Source organism: Dipodomys ordii, unplaced genomic scaffold, assembly GCF_000151885.1.
Source record: "Dipodomys ordii isolate 6190 unplaced genomic scaffold, Dord_2.0 Scaffold15, whole genome shotgun sequence".
NCBI lineage: Eukaryota > Metazoa > Chordata > Mammalia > Rodentia > Heteromyidae > Dipodomys > Dipodomys ordii.
The window spans coordinates 13426671-13444199 of NW_012267231.1; the positions used below are offsets into that span (position 1 = coordinate 13426671).

At 52.0% G+C, this 17529-nt stretch overlaps 1 protein-coding gene across 2 annotated transcripts in view; it reads left to right on the top strand.

Moving 5' to 3' along the window:
• Nucleotides 1-9179: 9179 nt before the first annotated feature.
• Nucleotides 9180-17529, top strand: part of Paqr5 (progestin and adipoQ receptor family member V) — a 32164-nt gene continuing 23814 nt past the window's right edge. Inside the window, exon 1 of one of the 2 annotated variants that reach the window (XM_013011986.1) lies at nucleotides 9180-9259. The gene's annotated coding sequence lies outside the window, so the exon portion shown is untranslated. Of the gene's footprint in view, nucleotides 9260-16870; nucleotides 16891-17529 lie in introns of those variants that run through there. The other variant, XM_013011987.1, reaches the window with a different exon arrangement.

Sequence of the window (17529 nt, forward strand, 5' to 3'; positions counted from 1 at the left end):
ACTAAACTAGGAAGACAGCCAGCCAACTGGGAAAAGATGTGTACCAGCAATCTATCAGACAAAAGCCTAATGTCTAATATATACAAGAAGCTTAAACTAACCTGCCTTACACCTAATAAACCACTAAAGGAAAGACTTCTCAGAAGAAGTAAAAAAAAAAAAATGGCAAAGAAACATGATGAAATGCTCAGCATTCTTGACCATAAAGAAAAAGCAAGTCAAATGCAAAACCACTTTGAGATAGCCTATCCCAGTAAGATTGGTCAACTTTGTAAATGAAAACAACAACAAATGTTGGCAGGGATGGGGGAAAAAGGAACCCTACTGCACTGTTGGTGGGAAGTAAACTAATACAACTACTCTGGAGAGCAATCTGAAGGTTCCTCAGAAAGCTAAACGTATATATCTTCCCTGTGACCCAGCCATAACCACTCCTGGGCATCTACCCTGAACATCATGAACCAGGGATATGACAAAGATACCTGCGTATCCATGCTCATTGCCACACTATTCACACTAGCCAAGATACGGAAACATTCCGGATGTCCCACAATAGGTGAGTGGGTCCAAAAAAAAAAATCAAACAAAAAACAAACCACCCTATACACAATGGGATTTTACACAGCCATTAGAAAGAATAAAATAAATTTGCAGGAAAATGGATGGAACTAGAACAAATCATGTTAAGCCAAACTCAAACAGCCCACATTCTCTATGTGGAAATTAGATCTAAAATGCACTGGGTTATGACAAATTATACAGGATTCTAGATCGACACACAGTGAGATCAAAAGAGGATATTCTTAGGGAAAAAAATCACAAAGGTGTAATGTCAAATACTTATGTAAATAATATACATACTGAAATGAACTCCCAAAATATGAAGACCGCTTTTTTAAAAACCACTTTTTTAATGTTTGATTATTCTGTCTTTATGTATGGTATATTCAAGTGTACATCTTCAGAAGGGTTGGGGGAGGAAACAGAAGTCTACACAGTCAGGTGGCTCACAGCTACTCATGAGGCTGAGACCTAAGGATTGCGGTTCAAAGCCATCCTGGGCAGGAAAGTATGTGAGACTCTTACCGCCAATAAACCACTCTGGAAATCAGAAGTGGCACTGTGGTTCAAATAGTAGAGCGCTAGCCTTGAGCTGAAGAGCTGAGGGACAGCGCCCAGGCCCAGAGTTCAAGCCCATGACCAAACAAACAACAGCAACAACAACAAACTATAGAAATGGTGAAAAGTGCAGCAGTGGAGTGTACTGGACATTGATGAATGTAATCTATACAATTCATAGGTGGAGACAGGAGGGAGGGACTGGGAGAGAATGAGGGAACAGAAGATACTAACTCATGTAATTGTGATCCCATTGTATATCACTATAATAACAATAAAGTAAATTTAAAGAAGTCATATATATACTAGACCCCATAGCTGGAACAGGTGTCATGGAAGGCCAAGGCCAGCTCACAGCCTTGCCCACTCTGCTGTCCTGTGATTTTTTTTTTTTGTCCTCCCTCTGGTGTTTTCCCCTTCTCAGCACTGCCAGGGTACAAATGTGCATGGAACCACGTGGCTTTGTATTATCTTTCTCTATAGTTACTGCTTGCTTTCTGGGCACCTGCACCCTGGTGAGGGGGCATAGGCAGCTGTGATGTCCACAGAGGCTGCCCTGTTACATCCTTGGTCCGATTTGGCCTTGGTGAGCAGTCCTGGAGCAGAGGAGGTCTTGGGCTGTCTCTGGTTGGATTCTGCAATTTCCACTCAGATTCATACATTGGGCACTGTGAATTAGGTTATGGGACCATCTCTTATGCACCTACTGGCCTCAGCTCCAGGAACCTGAAGCTGGGATGGAGTTTCACAAAGTATACACAGCTAAAAGCAAGGACCAAGAGCAGCATCCACAGTGCCTTGTCCTGGGCCTGTGCATTTCTGCAGAAAACGGGAGAGCACTTATCTTCTTGGGCCACTATGGCTCCTCCAGGCAGGGATCTTGCAAAGAGCCCTAGGCTCCTGCAGCCCCAGGGTTGGGCTCTGAGAGTACCAAGCAAGACTTGCAGGCGCCACCTGCTGGGCATAGCACGCGCACAAGGCTCAGCTCCGCCCAGATGGCAGGAAGCCTCTGGCTGTCCTTCCTGTTCCCGGTACTCTTCCCACTTCTGAGTTCTTCCAGTATCTCAGTGTAGACCCTCTAACTGCAGTCGAGACCCTGTCCACTGTTCCAGGCATACATCCTGCAGCCTCCTGCAGAGACAGCTCCTGGAAGTGGTACATGAGGACTTCCTACATCCATCCACCCATGCATCTCTGTGCATGCATCCATCCACCCATGCATCCATCAATGGGTCCATAATGCACAGCACCTAACCCTTGCTCCAGTGCAGCCACAGTTCTCATGGTAAGTCAGCTAAGCCTGCATCCTTATTGCCATATTTCAGATGAGACTGAAGGTCTCCAATGCTCTGGAGCATTGGAGACCTGCAGATCCCAGGCCTGCCTCCAGGCTTTGAACGTGGACAGACACGTTGAGTGGACCTTTTCCTGGTCCCTTTTGCCTGAGTGTGGATGTCCCCTTTCAACTTCACATTTTACACAAAACGTAGCTCAAAGTGGATCTCAGCCCCATGTACAAAATGAAAACTTGTACCAGGCTTCTAGAATACTCATAAGACATTTGTGACCTCTGGTTAGGAAAGGAGGTTTTTTGATACCAAAGCGTACGTATGAAAGAAAAAAATCATAATACAAACAAAATGCCTAAAGTTTCCTACACATGAAGCCCAATATAGAGGCTAGGAGGAAATACTTAAAAATCACATATTTGACAAAGGACATATGTTCAGAATGTATAAAGAACTCAAGAATAAAAGAAATAGCCCATTTTAATTTGAAAAATATTTGAACAGATATTCTTTAAAGAAGAAACAGGCTTGCAATAACACATGAGCAGATGCTGCCCATGGAAGTCTTGGAACGGCATGGATGAGAACCCCAAGGCCAAGCAAGCATCCTTAACTACTCAGACATAAGGGATTGGCCAAATAATTGACCGTGCATTGGGCAGAGGTATAGCATCCATTCCTTAAAAATGTACAAAAGTAGCTGGGTGCCAGTGGCTCATGACTGTAATCCCAGCTACTCAGGAAGTGGAGATCTCAGTTCAAAGTGGAGATCTCGGCCAAGCAGGAAAGTCCATGAGAGTCTTCAATAAATCAACAGAGCCATAAGTGGAGCTGTGGCTCAAAAGGTTGAGCACCAGCCTTAAGTGAAAAAGCTAAGGAACAGCCCTCAGGCCCTGAGTTCAAGCCCCACTATTGTCACACACACACGTGCGTGTGCACACACAAAGTGTGCAAAAGTATATTATCACAACTCAGCCCCCTGAGGAGTGCTGGAGGCCCCAGGAGGCGGAGGCAGTTTACATTTGAAACAGTTTCTGCTGAATTAGCATTAATTTCCCCACCATGAAATGGGAACATCTTAAGTGGTTCCATTGTGAATTGGAGATGGCCCCGGGCACTTAGCACAGCACCTCTCACAGCAGATTCTCATCAGGGATTTGCAGGAAGACTTGGATGCATGAATGAATGAATAAATGAAGAAAAACAGAGCTGGATGGAGCCTTTGTCCCCACCCAGTGAGGACAGGCCCACCTGGACACATCTGACCTGCTCTGGGAACATGTGATGATTCTTCAAGTGGACACAACCTGCAGGTAAGGTATAAGCAGAGGCTCTGGCAACTAGAGCAAGTGCTCTGCAGACACCCAAGCAGCCCCTCATGGAGGCTGGCAGTGAGTGGACCACAGACTGCTTGAAGGAGAGCATGATGTCTAGGTCTAGGTCACCCAAGAAACATGGATGTTGACTGAAGTCCTGGCTTGGCCAGTGCCAGTGTGTGAGCTTGGAGGGGCTCCCCAGCCTGGACAGGCATGAATGCACTGGCCTGGGTGAGGAGGGAGGAGGATCCTACTGGAGGACTGAGGGGCTGGTGGGATGGAGCATGGGGAGGTGGGGACAGGGCGGGGTGTGTGCTCACTCACTCTGCTCCAGCGCACTGCCCTAGCCTGTGTGTGAGTTTGACTTCTAGGTGTGTGAGGTGCTGACTTTACTTACTGGTGATCACAGAGGAACTGAGTTCACAGGAGGTAGAAGGTGATGGGTCCCCAAGGGCCTGGGAGTGGGGAGGTAGATGGGAGCGGGGGAGAAAACTGGCTTCTGCTCTTCTGGTATTGGTTCTTCATCTGTGGGTAGGAATTTATGATCTGCCCATGGCATGGATTTGGCCTTTGGTGGCCAGGGCATGTCAGGGAGGCATAGAGGGACACAAGGGACACTGTGGAAATGGGAGGAAGAAGCCCCAATTGGAGTCTTGGCATCCAGAGGGATTTTTTTTGGGGGGGTGCATGCCAATACTGGGACATGAACTCAAGGCCTGGGCACTGTCCCTGAGCTTTTGTGCTCAAGGCCAATGCTTTTTACCACTTGAGGCACAGTTCTACTTCACACTTTTTGGTGGTTCATTGAAGGTAATAAGAGTCTCATGGACTTTCCTTTCCTGCTTCGAACCTCTATCTTCAGATCTTGGCCTCTTGAGTAGCTAGGATTGCAGGCATGACCAGCAATGCTTGGCTTTCAAAGCTATGCTTACGTGAGCAGGTGTATTCCAGGGCCTCCCCTGAACTCAACTGATAATATAAATTATTACGTTGCATCAAATATTTATTGCACAAAGATTATTAAGACAATTTTAAAGTACCACCCATCATGCCTGACACCTATTTGAACAGGTGTTTCCATTTTCCCATAGCTGGGCTTGTGTCAGTGGAATTTGGTGCTCCACCCGCCTGGTACCCAGGTGCTCTGCTGGGCTGCAGCAGCCTCCCATTAACTTTCAGTGTGCACTGCTTCTCACTGGCTTCAGAGATGGACTCTTTGCCTTCCGTGTCCGTGTTCCACATCAGGCTATAGCTTTGCTCAAAGCACTTGTCCTTTTTAAATTTTTTTTATTTTAAAAAATTTATTACGTGATTACCTAAATTGAACAAATTTCACAATGTTGTGGGATAGTGATGGTTAAAGTCACAAACACATTTTAACCTTCACAAGGTGAATTGGCATTATCATGGTCTCGAAAGCTTGTGAACTCTACAATACAACTATTCCTTCCAAATAGGATAATACGTACATTTCTTTCCTTTGACTTAGTGTAAGCTGTTCCCTCTTTCTCTCTCATTCCCTCCCTCCCATTGCTGCCCTTGAGTTGCCTAGTTCATTTTCATCAATGTCCAGTGTAGCTGATGGGCCCCTAGGTTGTATTTCCCCCTATTTCCTCTGATTCTGTGCCCTCTTCCTAGCTTCCCTCAGAGTGCACATGTACATACCGTATATGAGGTCAAGAACATCATCTAGAAATGATACGACAAATTAAGTAGAGGTTCTTTGTTTCTTGAGTCCTGTTTATTTTGTCATATCTCCTTGCATTTTGCATTTAATATCCACACATCAGGGAGACCATGTGCTGTTTGCTGATCTTGGCTTACCTCACTCAACATGATTTGTTCTAGTTCCATCCATTTCCCTGCAAATGCCATTAATCTGTCCTTTCTAATGGCTGCATAATATTCCATTGTATATAGGTACTACAATTTTTGGATTCATTCATCCGTAGTGAAGCATCTGGGTTGTTTCCATAGTACTTGTCCTATTGTGAGGACTATTTCCTTGGTCCTCAGTGAAGGGTGCTGCTGGGTGGGAGGGGATGAATATTTTTGCAGTTCTTGAAGCAGAGCTGAGCATGGATTATGTCCAGGGTTGATGAACGCTGGTACCTGGGGACTGTGAGGGAGCTGGGAACCTGGGGAGGGCTCTGGGCTCACTGGACCAGGCCAGTCCTGAAAAAGAGGCTGTCCCAAGAGAATAGCTTCCTGTCCATTTCCTGAGCTGACCTCAGCCCAGGCTGGGAAGAAGGAGACGCCCAGAAAGCAGCCAGCAGCATCAACAATAGCTGTAATTCAGTGAGTGCAGTTGTGGCTGCTGGGAAAATCCACTTGCCATTACTATGCATTAGAAGGAGCCGTGGGGTTCAACTTCGTTATTTGTATATGTATTCCAGCAGATGCTGGACCCAACCCAGGGTATTGTGGAGAGGGCAGAGGAAGCAGATGGGCCTCAGCTGTCCATGTGGTCCAACAATCAAACAGGCCAAGGTAGCTAGACTCCCTGCACATCAGAGTTCCCAGAGAAGCTGGCCCAGCGTGGCAGTATACACCTGTAATCCCTGTGCTCAAGAGGCTGAGGCAGCAGAATCACAAACTGCGTACCAGCCTGGGCTACATCTTCAGACCTTGTCTTAATATTAAAAAGGAAAAATTCAAGCATCTTAAAGAAGGACTTGAGCCCAGCCCCAGGGACTAATAGCCAGCCTTGACCGAGGACTCCAGACTGGTGTATCTTGTTGAGGCTGCTGTAGTGTGAGATCAGCTGAGTGTGACACCCCCTCACACACACACACACACACACAGTTTGTGTGTGCATAGGAAGGTTGGTCCTCAGTGTGACAGGGTGGGGGTGTCAGGGACCTGGTGGGGGGGATTCAGTACTAAGTGCTTCTCTGGGAGTGGTTCATGTTGTCTCCTGAGGTACTGGTTAATTTCTGAGAGTGGTTGTTAGAAGACAGTGATTCTGACCTCTGAATGTCTCTCTGGCTTCCTGCCTCTCCATGACGGCCTCTAGCAATGCTCTGGCCACTGTGACCTCAATGGCCAGGAGGCCCCCACTGGAGGCCAAATCAGTGGGATAGCCTAGTCCTCTAGCCTCCAAGCCTGTGGTACTGGAGTTTGAACTCAAGGCCTCATGCTTGTGTGACAGGTGCTCTACCGCCTGAACCATGCCTCCAGCCCTGTTTTGCTTTAGCTATTGTTCAGAAAAGGTGGTGAGTTTTTGCTCCTTGGCCAACCATGATCCTCCCACTTAGCTGTGATGGCAGATGTATACCACTATACCCAGCTTACTGATTGAGACGGCGTCTCATGGATGTTTTGCCAGGGCTAGCCTCAAACCTCATCCAGCTCTCTGCCTTTGGAGTAGCTGGGATTTTAGGTGTGAGCCACTGTGGGCCAGGAAACTCATAAACTTCCCTGCTTTGGTTCTTTTGTTACAGCAATGAAAAGTGCACAGAGAACATTTTGGGGCAATCTGAGGCTAGAGAGAAAATGGAGGCCACTGTGAGTCACCAGTGCTGCAGGTGTGTGTAACGGAGGGTGGGAAAGATCTTGGTAAGTGCTGAGCTGAAGCTTGCTGGGCACAGCCTCCCCCAAGTCCATCAGTTCTCTGGTGAGCGGGGCTCTCTGACTCCTGGCCCAGTGCCTGCTTTTCCCTTTGCAAGCGGGGGCCGCCCTCAGCACCTGAAGGTCCCGGCTGCCTTCAGGACCCTGTCTGGGCCAGGATGCCACAGGGGGCTGGGCCCTCTGGGTATCTTGGCTACTCCTGGGCCATCTTTAGTCTTTACATCAGAGTTCACAGCTCCGATGGGATGGGGTTGTGTGGCAGGGTGCATGGCTGCAGACTGGGGGTGCACATCTAAGCTGTATGTCTGCTTCTGCAGGAGGGGAGGTGAACCAGCGCCTTGCTGCACAGAGTACCCCAGCATACCCTAGAATACCCCCATAGCATCCCAGAATATCCCAGCACCCCACAGAACACCCCAGCAAGGCACATGACCTCTTCTGTCTCTAAAACCCATCTCTGCCCTGGTATCAGGTGTCAGAAAGCCCACACCCCTTATGTCTGCTATCTTGTGAGGACCCCTAATACCTTGGGAAAGAAGGTGGGGCTGCACCTCCATTTGGAGGATGGTGAGGGGGTCCCCAAGGCCAAGTGGAATTTGGAACTCAGTGCTCACTCTGCAGGGGACGGTGACCTGCCTGCCTGCATGTATGTATGTATGCATACCTGCATGACTACCACTTCCCTTGTAAGAAGCAGTACACACACACACACACGTGTGTGTACACTCAGACATAACATGTATGCACTCAAAGGCACACACATACGTGCACATAAATGTGCAGATACATGTACTCAGAAATGTATGCATACACGCATGCACACACAGATACGCACTATACTCATGAACATATGTGCACGCACCACTACAGCCACAGAAATTAGGAAGGTGCCAGAGCCAAACTCAGGATACCTGAAGAGGGCCTTAGATCGTCCACTCCAACTCTTTTGCTGCCAACAGGGAAAGTGCCAAGGGGCAAAGCAGAGCCCAAGATCCCACCTGTGGGGATCTTGGCCAGGTGCCTGGACATCCAGGTTTGTTCTGTTCCCACAGTCTATGAATCCCCCAAACGGGGCAAGGCAGGGGCAGCTCAGGAGACAGAGGGCCTTTGTCCGAGGGAAGGATCTCCAGCTCCTGTGGAGGGGGTAAGAGGAGGCGTAAGCTGGCCCTCCCCTTCTGTACCCTTCTATCTGGGTTGCTGCTAGGGTGTGTGTGGGGGGGGCAGGTATAGGCTGCAGGAGTGAGGGGTAGGGGGGAGGAGGGCTAGGTGTGGGCTGCAGGGATGAGGGGGGGAGAGAGAAGGGCCATTTGTAGGCTGCAGGGGTGGGGGGTAGAAGGGCCAGGTGTGGGCTGCAGGGGTGGGGGGGAAGGGCCAGGTGTGGGCTGCAGGGGTGTGGGGGAAGGGCCAGGTGTGGGCTGCAGGGGTGTGGGGGGAAGGGCCAGGTGTGGGCTGCAGGGGTGTGGGGGGAAGGGCCAGGTGTGGGCTGCAGGGGTGTGTGGGGGGGAGAAGGGCCAGGTGTGGGCTGCAGGGGTGTGGGGGGGAAGGGCCAGGTGTGGGCTGCAGGGGTGTGGGAGGGAAGGGCCAGGTGTGGGCTGCAGGGGTGTGGGGGGAAGGGCCAGGTGCGGGCTGCAGGGGTGTGTGGGGGAAGGGCCGGGTGTGGGCTGCAGGGGTGTGGGGAGGGAGAAGGGTCGGGTGTGGGCTGCAGGGGTGGAGGTGCAGGGGCAGAAGGGCCTGGGTGACCAGGAGGCGGTGGCCCTGGAGATGCAGCTGGGGTTCAGGGCCCCTACCGCCCACTGCGCTCGGCTCCTCCCCGGGCAGCGCCCCGCCCGGCTCCCCAACGGGGCGGACCCCGGCGGGCCCTGGGCGGGACCCGGAGGGAGGCGCGGCCGCCGGCCAGGTGCCCGGGCCCAGGCCGCCTCGGAGCAGCGCCCGTCCCTGCGCCCCAGGACGCGAGACCCCGACAAGGTGACCGAGGGCGGACCCTGCTTGGACCCCTGTTCCCGCACCCCGTCCCCATACCCCTTCCTCGTTCCTGCACCCCGTCCCCGCGCCCCGTCCACGTGCCCTGTCCACGCGCCCCATCCCCATCCCCGCGCCCCGTCCTGGGAAGTTAGCCGCGCCCCGGCTCCCCGTTACTAGGGGGCGCAGGTCGGAGCCCCCAACCCTTTAAAAACAAATGTTTGGATGGAGATAGTGTGGCTGGAGGTTTTCTTAAGGGAAGTTTGCGTCTTCCGACTCTTGCCAAACCCACCCAGAAGGGAGACAAGGCAGAGTGGGGGGTGGAGGTAGTTCGCGCCCCTGGCCTCCATCTCCCAGGCTTCCCTCCCTCACCTGTCCCTGGCCTCCACCTCCTGGGCCTCCACCCCCCCCCTTCCCCAGCCTCCACCTTCCCCACCTTGCTCAGGGCTGAGCTCCGGGTGATTGCCTCCATGAGAGAGGAGGGGAGAATGGTTGGCGGAGACCACTCAATTTGCTCTGGCTCTAAGGGGTGCAGAAAGGGCATCACCCCCCCACCTTAGGCTGGGGATGGCTCAGCTCCGCGGGGAGATGCACAGGGTGGGGGGATGATGGAGAACGCTCCTTCTTCCAGGGGTGGAGAAGAAGTGGGGTGAATCTGGGGTACCAGTAGAGGGAGGTGGGAGGTGCAGGACCATGGAAAGGAGACTCAGGTTGTGGGTGGTGGTGAAGAGCTCTTCCAGTGGTCAGTGCTGGTGGAGTTTGCCAGTGTTGGACTCATCCTTCTGGACCCTAGGACTTCTTCTGCACTTCCATGTCTACCTTCATCTGCAGGAACTCCCCCCGCCCCTTCCCAGGGTTCTCCTGAGTGCAGGGCACAAGGAGAGACAGAGCAGGCACCTCTAGTACAGTGGGCACCTCCTGGAGGAGTCGAATTCCCTTAGGAAGTTGGGCCCAGAACCCGCCAGCTCCCCTGCAGGTAGCCTTAGCGCTGACCTGGCACAAAAGGGGCTCCCTGGACTGGGGGACATGAACAATAGAGCACTTTCTGGCTACCAGGCCCCCCTGCCTTTTCAGGAAGGGCACTGAAAAGTCAGACCAGACAGGACCCAACACCACTCTACTGAGTCCCTTCCGGCCCTCTGAGCCAGGATCCTGGGTGCTTTTCCAGCCAGAAGGTGGGCTTTCTGTACCCTCCATCCACTTCCTGTCAGGCCAAGGAGAGTGGGTGCTGAGCATGGTGCCCAGTGAGGGCTATCCTGACCTGTTCCCCAGGATTGCTTTTGGAAACGCTGGTCTGCTTGGCTTGGTTCTCTCAATGCCGTGTGGAGGTCACAGCTCAGGCAAAGAATTTGCTTTGTTTGCCTCAGTTTCCTTGCACGCAACTCAGGGAGGAGAGAATCTGTATTTCTCCGTGTGTGTGTGTGTGTGTGTGTGTGTGTTGGTATGAGCTTAGGTGCTGACACTGAGCCTTTTCACTCAAGGCTGGTGCTCTACCATGTGAGTCAACAGCTCAACTTTTGGCTTTTGGGTGGGATTTTCCTGCCCAGGCTGTCTTTGAACTGTGGTCCATAGATTTCAGCCTCCTGAGTAGCTGGAATTACAGGGGGAGCCTCTGCCACTCAGAGCTGTATGGTTTTCTGAGAGATCCAAAGGAATCTGTGTTCTGAAAGACAAAACTGAGATGACTCTTGTGTGTGTGTGAGAGAGAGAGAGAGAAAGAGAGAGAGACAGGCAGGCAGGCAGGCAGGCAGACAGACAGACAGACAGACAGACAGACAGAGTCAGAGAACACCTGGCTTCTCAGTTGGGTTGTGACCCCTCCAATTAACCAGCAAATAAAAAGCGGAAGTGGAGCTGTGGCTCAAGTGGTAGAGCACCAGCCTTGAACGAAAAAGCTCTGGGAAAGTGCCCAGACTCTGAGCTCAAGCCCTGATACACGCACACACAAACCGGCGCTTCATGAGAACAGGGCTTTTGTGCACGCCTCAGTTTCTGTGTAAGGAGAAGACCATCCTATGGTGCGGGGAGGGGACAGGGCAAGAGGCATACAGTGTCACCCAAAGCTGGGCAGAAGGGAAGCAGTGCAGGAATGCAGATAGCTCCGCATCCCTGCCCTGGTGCTGCCTACCCTGCTCAGGAGGAGATCTTCAAACTCAGCCAGGACTTGAGGGTCCCGCTGCTGGTGGGCTCTATTCCCTAGTGGAGGACCCCTGCTGGCTTTCAGTTGCTGGTGGGCTCAGTGCGGACCCCACAGAGGCCTGCGGTGGCGGGAGGAGGGGGTGGTTGTCAGGCTAGGATAAGCTTTGGTGGGAGTTGTATTCTCTGCTTCATCTTCCATAGCCTTTCTTGTATCTGAAATATATATATATATGTATAATATAATATATATAATATCTATATATTTATTGTCAGTCCTAGGGCTTGAACGCAGGACCTTGAATGCTGTCCTTGAGCTTTTTTGCTCAAGGCTTGCCTTCTACCACTTTGAGCCACAGCTCCACCTCCGGTTTTCTGGTAGTTAATTGGAGATAAGAGTCTCACAGACTTTCCTGCCTGAAATGGCTTTGAACCCCTATCTTCAAATCTTAGCCTCCTGAATAGCTAGGATTACAGGTGTGAACCCCTGGCACCCGGCTTTCTGATATATTTTTAATTATGTTTAAAACCTGGCTTGTCAGCTCTTCTCCATGTTAGGAAGTAGGTTGTGTTAGGTAAGTGTGTTAAGGTACAGAGTCAATAGATCGGTCCACTCCACCCTTACGCGTTGTCCAGACTCTGAGAAGGACAAGGGTTTGAGGATGACTGGTGGAGGCAGAGCTGTTGCTGATCCTGGCTGGATTCAAGTTAGTCAGAGCCAGGTCTCTGCTCCCCCCTGCCCCTCCCAGGTCTGCATGGCTAGGAAGGGATGAGGCTCCCTGGACTTCAGGACCAGAGAAGCAGTTCCTGGGCCAAGCACATGGCTGTCCCAGGAAGCAATGGAAGAGTCCGGAGGAATCCATGGGGGACTGCCCTGCCACTGGCCCCAAACTTCTTTTTCCATGCATTTATGGATTGCCAAAATAAGGGTTGGCGTGCACTTGCTGAGTCTCAGAGTTACAGGAGGGTATTCGAGAAGTTGGGCCTTGAAGGATGGGTAAGAGTTTTCAAAGCTGCTTGGGAAAGTTGAAGAAGGAGTCAGGGCAGGTAAAGAGCAACGATAGTGCTTTTACCTGAAAAACTAAGCTGGTGGTGCCTTCTCTTGTGTGTCTGAGATAGTGCTTCCTGCTGCACCCCTTCCCCCACCCCAGCCCTGTGTGGGCGTGCTTCTGGAATGAGGGAGGCCGCGACCTGAGCCATGGGTGGGGTCAGTGCATTCCGGTGCCTGCCCTTCTTATCACCGCCACCATCACTAGGACTCGGCTGGGTGACTGGGCCTCAGCCTTGGAAAAGTACCCACGTGAGTCAGTGCTCCTTAGTACCTGGTGACACCAGCAACCGGGGACCTGGGCCACTGTTTGAGGCTCCATTTTGGCTCCTCGTCTGGACATTGATGAGATGATACAGCATGATAAGGGAGGCACCTGTAGATGAGAGAGAAAATCACAGATGCGGAGTGTCTCCCAATGCGGGACCCGAAGTTTTGCTCCCTCCCCGCTCAGCATCTCTAAGCGAGGTTTTATCAGGGCAAGTGTTCTGCCTCCTGACCTTGATGTAAGCCCAGAACCATCCCAGTGTTCCTGATGGTATAGACCAGAGCCTCAAGCAGGGGCATTTTGTCTGGATGAACATCACCCCTTAAGATTATGTGTGTGTGTATGCGCGCGCGCGTGCGTGCACACGTGTGCGTGCACACAGTGTCTCATGGACTTTCCTGTCCAGGCCAGCTTTGAACCGTGATCCTCAGATCTCAGCTTCCTGAGTGATCGGGATTACAGGTGTGAGCACCAACACCCAGCTTGGGACAGAGGTTCTTTGAGTGTGGTGGGCATGGACCGTGTGTTAATAAGGATCAGTGGATATGATCAAGTGGAGGAAAATGAAAATACAAGGCCCGCTGGTCCTTGCTGAGGGCTACGGCCAAGTTCTGGGCCATCCAGGCCTGGGTTACATAAGAAGGTGGGGATGGGAGGCAGGCCTGTGGTCTGGGCTCCCCCTGAGGTCAGTGGCTTCCAGGGCAGGGCAGTGTGGTGACAGATCCAGGGTCCCTGCCCAGCATGCAGTTTTGCCCCTACATTTGCCTTGCTCCGTGTCCTGGGAGTGGGCGACACAGGAAGTGAATCAGCTTAGAGACATGGCAAGCTGCTTGTTCTGTTTATATTCTTATTAACTCCACGTCCACCGACCCAGTTCTGGCCTGTTGCTTCATGCTAGGGTGCGGGGTTGCTGAAGAATTTTGGAGAGAAGTCACCATTCTGAGTCTAGGTTGGAATATTCCAGAAGGATCGGTTAGAAGAATGCATTCTTGGTTCTAGTGTAGGATATTGTGCTCTCCCCTGGGCCCGGTGTGTGCTATGGGGGACAGAAGGAGGACAGTTAACACCCAGAAGCTTCCTGTGGGAGAGGTAGATGTGCCGTGGTATTTTGCTTTGCTTTGTTGGCTGTTTTGTTTTGGTGGTAAAATAGATAAAACATAAAATTTAGCCTTTGAACAGGTTTTCCAAGTGTAACTCATTGTCATAAAGCACACTTCTGTAAGAACTGCCATGTGGTGTCTTCTCAGTTTCCCCAAGCTGAGCCTGGTACCCCAAACACTAACTCACCTGGCAGTCCTGCTAACTAGCACTGTGCTCAGTCTCTGACCTTGACTCCATCTCTGACCAATCTCTGACCATGACTCCATCTCTGAATTGGATTCTGTCTCTGAACTTGACTCTGTCTCTGAGCTTGACTCGTCTCTGAACTCAGGTGCCCTGTCATAGTCTGTATCAGTCATGAACAGAGACTTGCATTCGTTTAATCACACCCTAAAACTTGAGCGCATGGAACTTGGCCAGTGACTTTATAGTTAAAGCTTGGGTGGCAATGGGGTGTGGCAGAGAAGGGTGGATGTGTGTCACAGGGCATGGTGGCCCAAGGCTGGCATATCAACCTTGCTGTGACTGACATCTTAGAGCAAACAACTTTGTTGTAGGCCAGTTCTTCACTTACAGGGGGTTTGGGAGCTTACCAACATTCCTGGCTTTATACACTTAGAAGCCATTAGCCATGCGCTCACCTCTTCTCCTAGGGTGACAGTTAAAAATGTCCCCAGACATTATCCCCTGGGAGAATTCTCCTCATTGAGATCCATTGCTGCTGGGGGTCATGGCTTCCTGGAGGAAATGGCATCCATCTGGACTCCGGAAGACAGAAGGGAGGAAACTGAGGGAAGTGGGTACAGAGGTGCTGGACAGCTTCCGGTCCCTGAGAAGGAAGGCACATCTCACCTCTGAGACAACTTGCAGGTCACTGGGACATCTTCAGGCTGGCTGGCAGTCCTGCAGGCTCTAGCCTCTGTCCCTGGGATCAGTTTCCCTGAGCCTGTGTGAGGCCGCACACATGGCGATGGGAGAGTGGAGTGGGACAAACTGTTCATCTCCTGGTGGCTGGGAAGCAAAGGGAGGGCCTGTGGGGTGCAAGGTCTATGGGCCCCACTTAAGGATGTGTCCCCATGCAGCCAGATGGCTTGTGGTTGGCAGAATGGACAGGGAAGGGGCAGAACTCAGCACACAGGAAGGTGTGGAGACAATGGGGAAGTAAGAAAGGAAGTCCGTCGGAGGCCCAGGGACACCTGACCCATGGAATCTCCAGAGCCTGGCCAAGGCCACCATGGGTGACGGCTGCTGAAAGGAAGGGACAGACAAGGCCTTCCTGCATACTTGCGCCCACAAAGCTGGACATGCTGTCTCTGTCAGAGAGGCGGCCTGGGGACCTGAGCTGGGGGGGGGGACAGGGGAACTGGCCATGGACTCTGGGTCTTGCATTCCTGTGGGGGATTATGGCTCCTTCAGGGCTGTCTCCTGAGTGCAAAAAAAGGTAGCAGAAAGCACAAGGATCACCACCACCGACTGAGTCTCCCCTGGAGGCTCCACCCAAGTCCTGCAGCCCAACTCATTATCTTAATTATGCAGTCAGTTTGCTTATCCACTTTTCCCAGGTTCCTCCCTTCCCTTAGCCCTTTTCCACCATGGCAGCTGGGCTTTCTGGGCAGGAAGGGGCGGGGGTTGGGGGGCAATGGGGATGAGAAGCCTCCAAACCCCACCCCCTTGCCACCTACTGACTCTGCAAAGTCTTCCTTCTTGGTCCTACCAGGTTCTAGGTGGACCTAGGCAGCATCCAAGGCCAGTGTAGGGCCAGCCTGCAGCCTTCGGGAAGCTCAAGAAGGTTGAGCTCTATTCTGTGTGTTTTTCAGGGGGCTGATTTAGAGGGATCTACTCCTTGGATTTTTTTTTTGAAGAATGCATTTTGCTTCAACCCTTAGGGAAACACTGGTGTTCAATGCTGGAAGTCTGACCTCATGTCATGTTAGCCACTGGGCTTTGTAATCCTTGGCTGCATTCAAACATGGTGAAATGTGTCACTGGTTAGCAGGATAATACGGTCAGTCCATCCTCACTATCAGAGGGGAGAATTAATTTTGCAGTGTATCCCATAGCCTGAGGCCAGCAGAAGAAGGCAGGGTGCCCTTAGTTGCACAGCTATTGGATGCTTATTGAAACCTACTGGGCACCAAGCACTGATGCACAGAGGGCAGATACACTGGAGAGACCTCTGCTTAAGAGGAAAGCTGGGGAACTAAACAGGATTTGAAGGCAGCACCATCTCAATTTTAGAGGAAAATGAGGGTTAGAAAGTTCTTGCATCCAGAAGGAGCTGACTGCAAGGGACAGGGTGGGTAAAGTCTTAAATCCTTTAGGGTGGGGAGGGGGGCGAGGGGGAGGTCCCTGTCCGCTAGACCTGGCCCCTTATGCCAGGCCACGCCCCTTACCCAGGGCCACGCCCCTACCCAGGGCTTTGCCCACAGGGTACCTTTCACCAGACCACCAGCCCCGCTCACCACAGGCTGCGCCCACCAGGCCCAAATTGGCGGTGGGGCCATCTGCCCTGCCCCCACTAGACCTGACCCCCCCCCCAGTGCCCTCCCCTTCCCTCTGCCAGTTCCACCTCCCAGCTCCTTGCCTCCACATCTTTCCTCCTGGCCTGTGTAGTGTGATCTTTGGGTAATGATTACTTAAAATGGCTAATCCACTAGTTTATTGGTTGATGGTCACTGCACCCCTCCTTCCACTAGGCCTCCCTCCCCGCCTAGGCCCAATGGATAAAGCTTGGTTAATGATCACCAAGGAAAACTGGGATGCAAATAGTCAGAGGAGAGCGGGGAAGGTGATTTCCCTGTACCCTCTGGAGTCCCCCTCCAAATCAGAATACATCTGGGAGTACTGCTTCCTGTACACCCACCCCCACCGAACCATGCCCCCTCCCCATCTCCTGTCTGTCTGGAGCAGGGCCAGCCAGTCACCTGTCTACTGCCTGCCTGCGGGCTCCCAGCTCCCCCAGGAGACACTGCTTCCTCTCTGCCAAATACAGCCCTCACCTTCTTATGATCTGCTTCAAACTCTGCCCCCTCCACTGCCTTTCCCTGCCCTGCCTGCCCTTCTCGAACTCCTCAGAGGCACTGGGTAGGTCTTCTTTGAGGGAGAGGATGGGTTGAACAATACTGGGGTTTTGAACTCAGGACCTTGTGCTTGAGATGTCTTTTTGTTGCCCTCCCCCCGTGTCTGGGAGTGAGTGAAGCCCAGCCCTGCCATCTAGAGAGGCTTAGAGCACCAGCACAGGACCAGAGAGGGGAGGGGAGAGGAGGGCGAGGTGGAATTTGCCAGTAGGGAGATGGGGGGGTTGAAGGGTGGTGGTGGTGGTGGTGGTATAAAAATCCTCCACCTTCCTCCAGTCTCACCCACTCAAGGTAGTGACTAGAATGAGCCCCTGGACCTTCAATTTGATGGCTTTTCCAGATGTATGGTAGGCTGCGGGATGTAGGCCTGGCTACCCTGAATGGGGGACCAGCAAGCAGGTTGGAGACATGCGCAGGAAGGGGCAGACATGTACTTCCTTTTCAGAGAAGTTACAAGGAAGCCCCATGTTTGCACCTCCTGGTTGACAGGCACAGGGTCGGAGGATCCTCACTGCGCTTGCTTGTTCCTGTTGTTGTTTTGGAGCATGACCACAGCCACCTTGTACTCATTATGGACCTCCTCTTGTGTCGAGGAAGTAGATAGAAGCTGGGGAAAGCAATCACTGAATTGGTTGGCCTGCTTCTG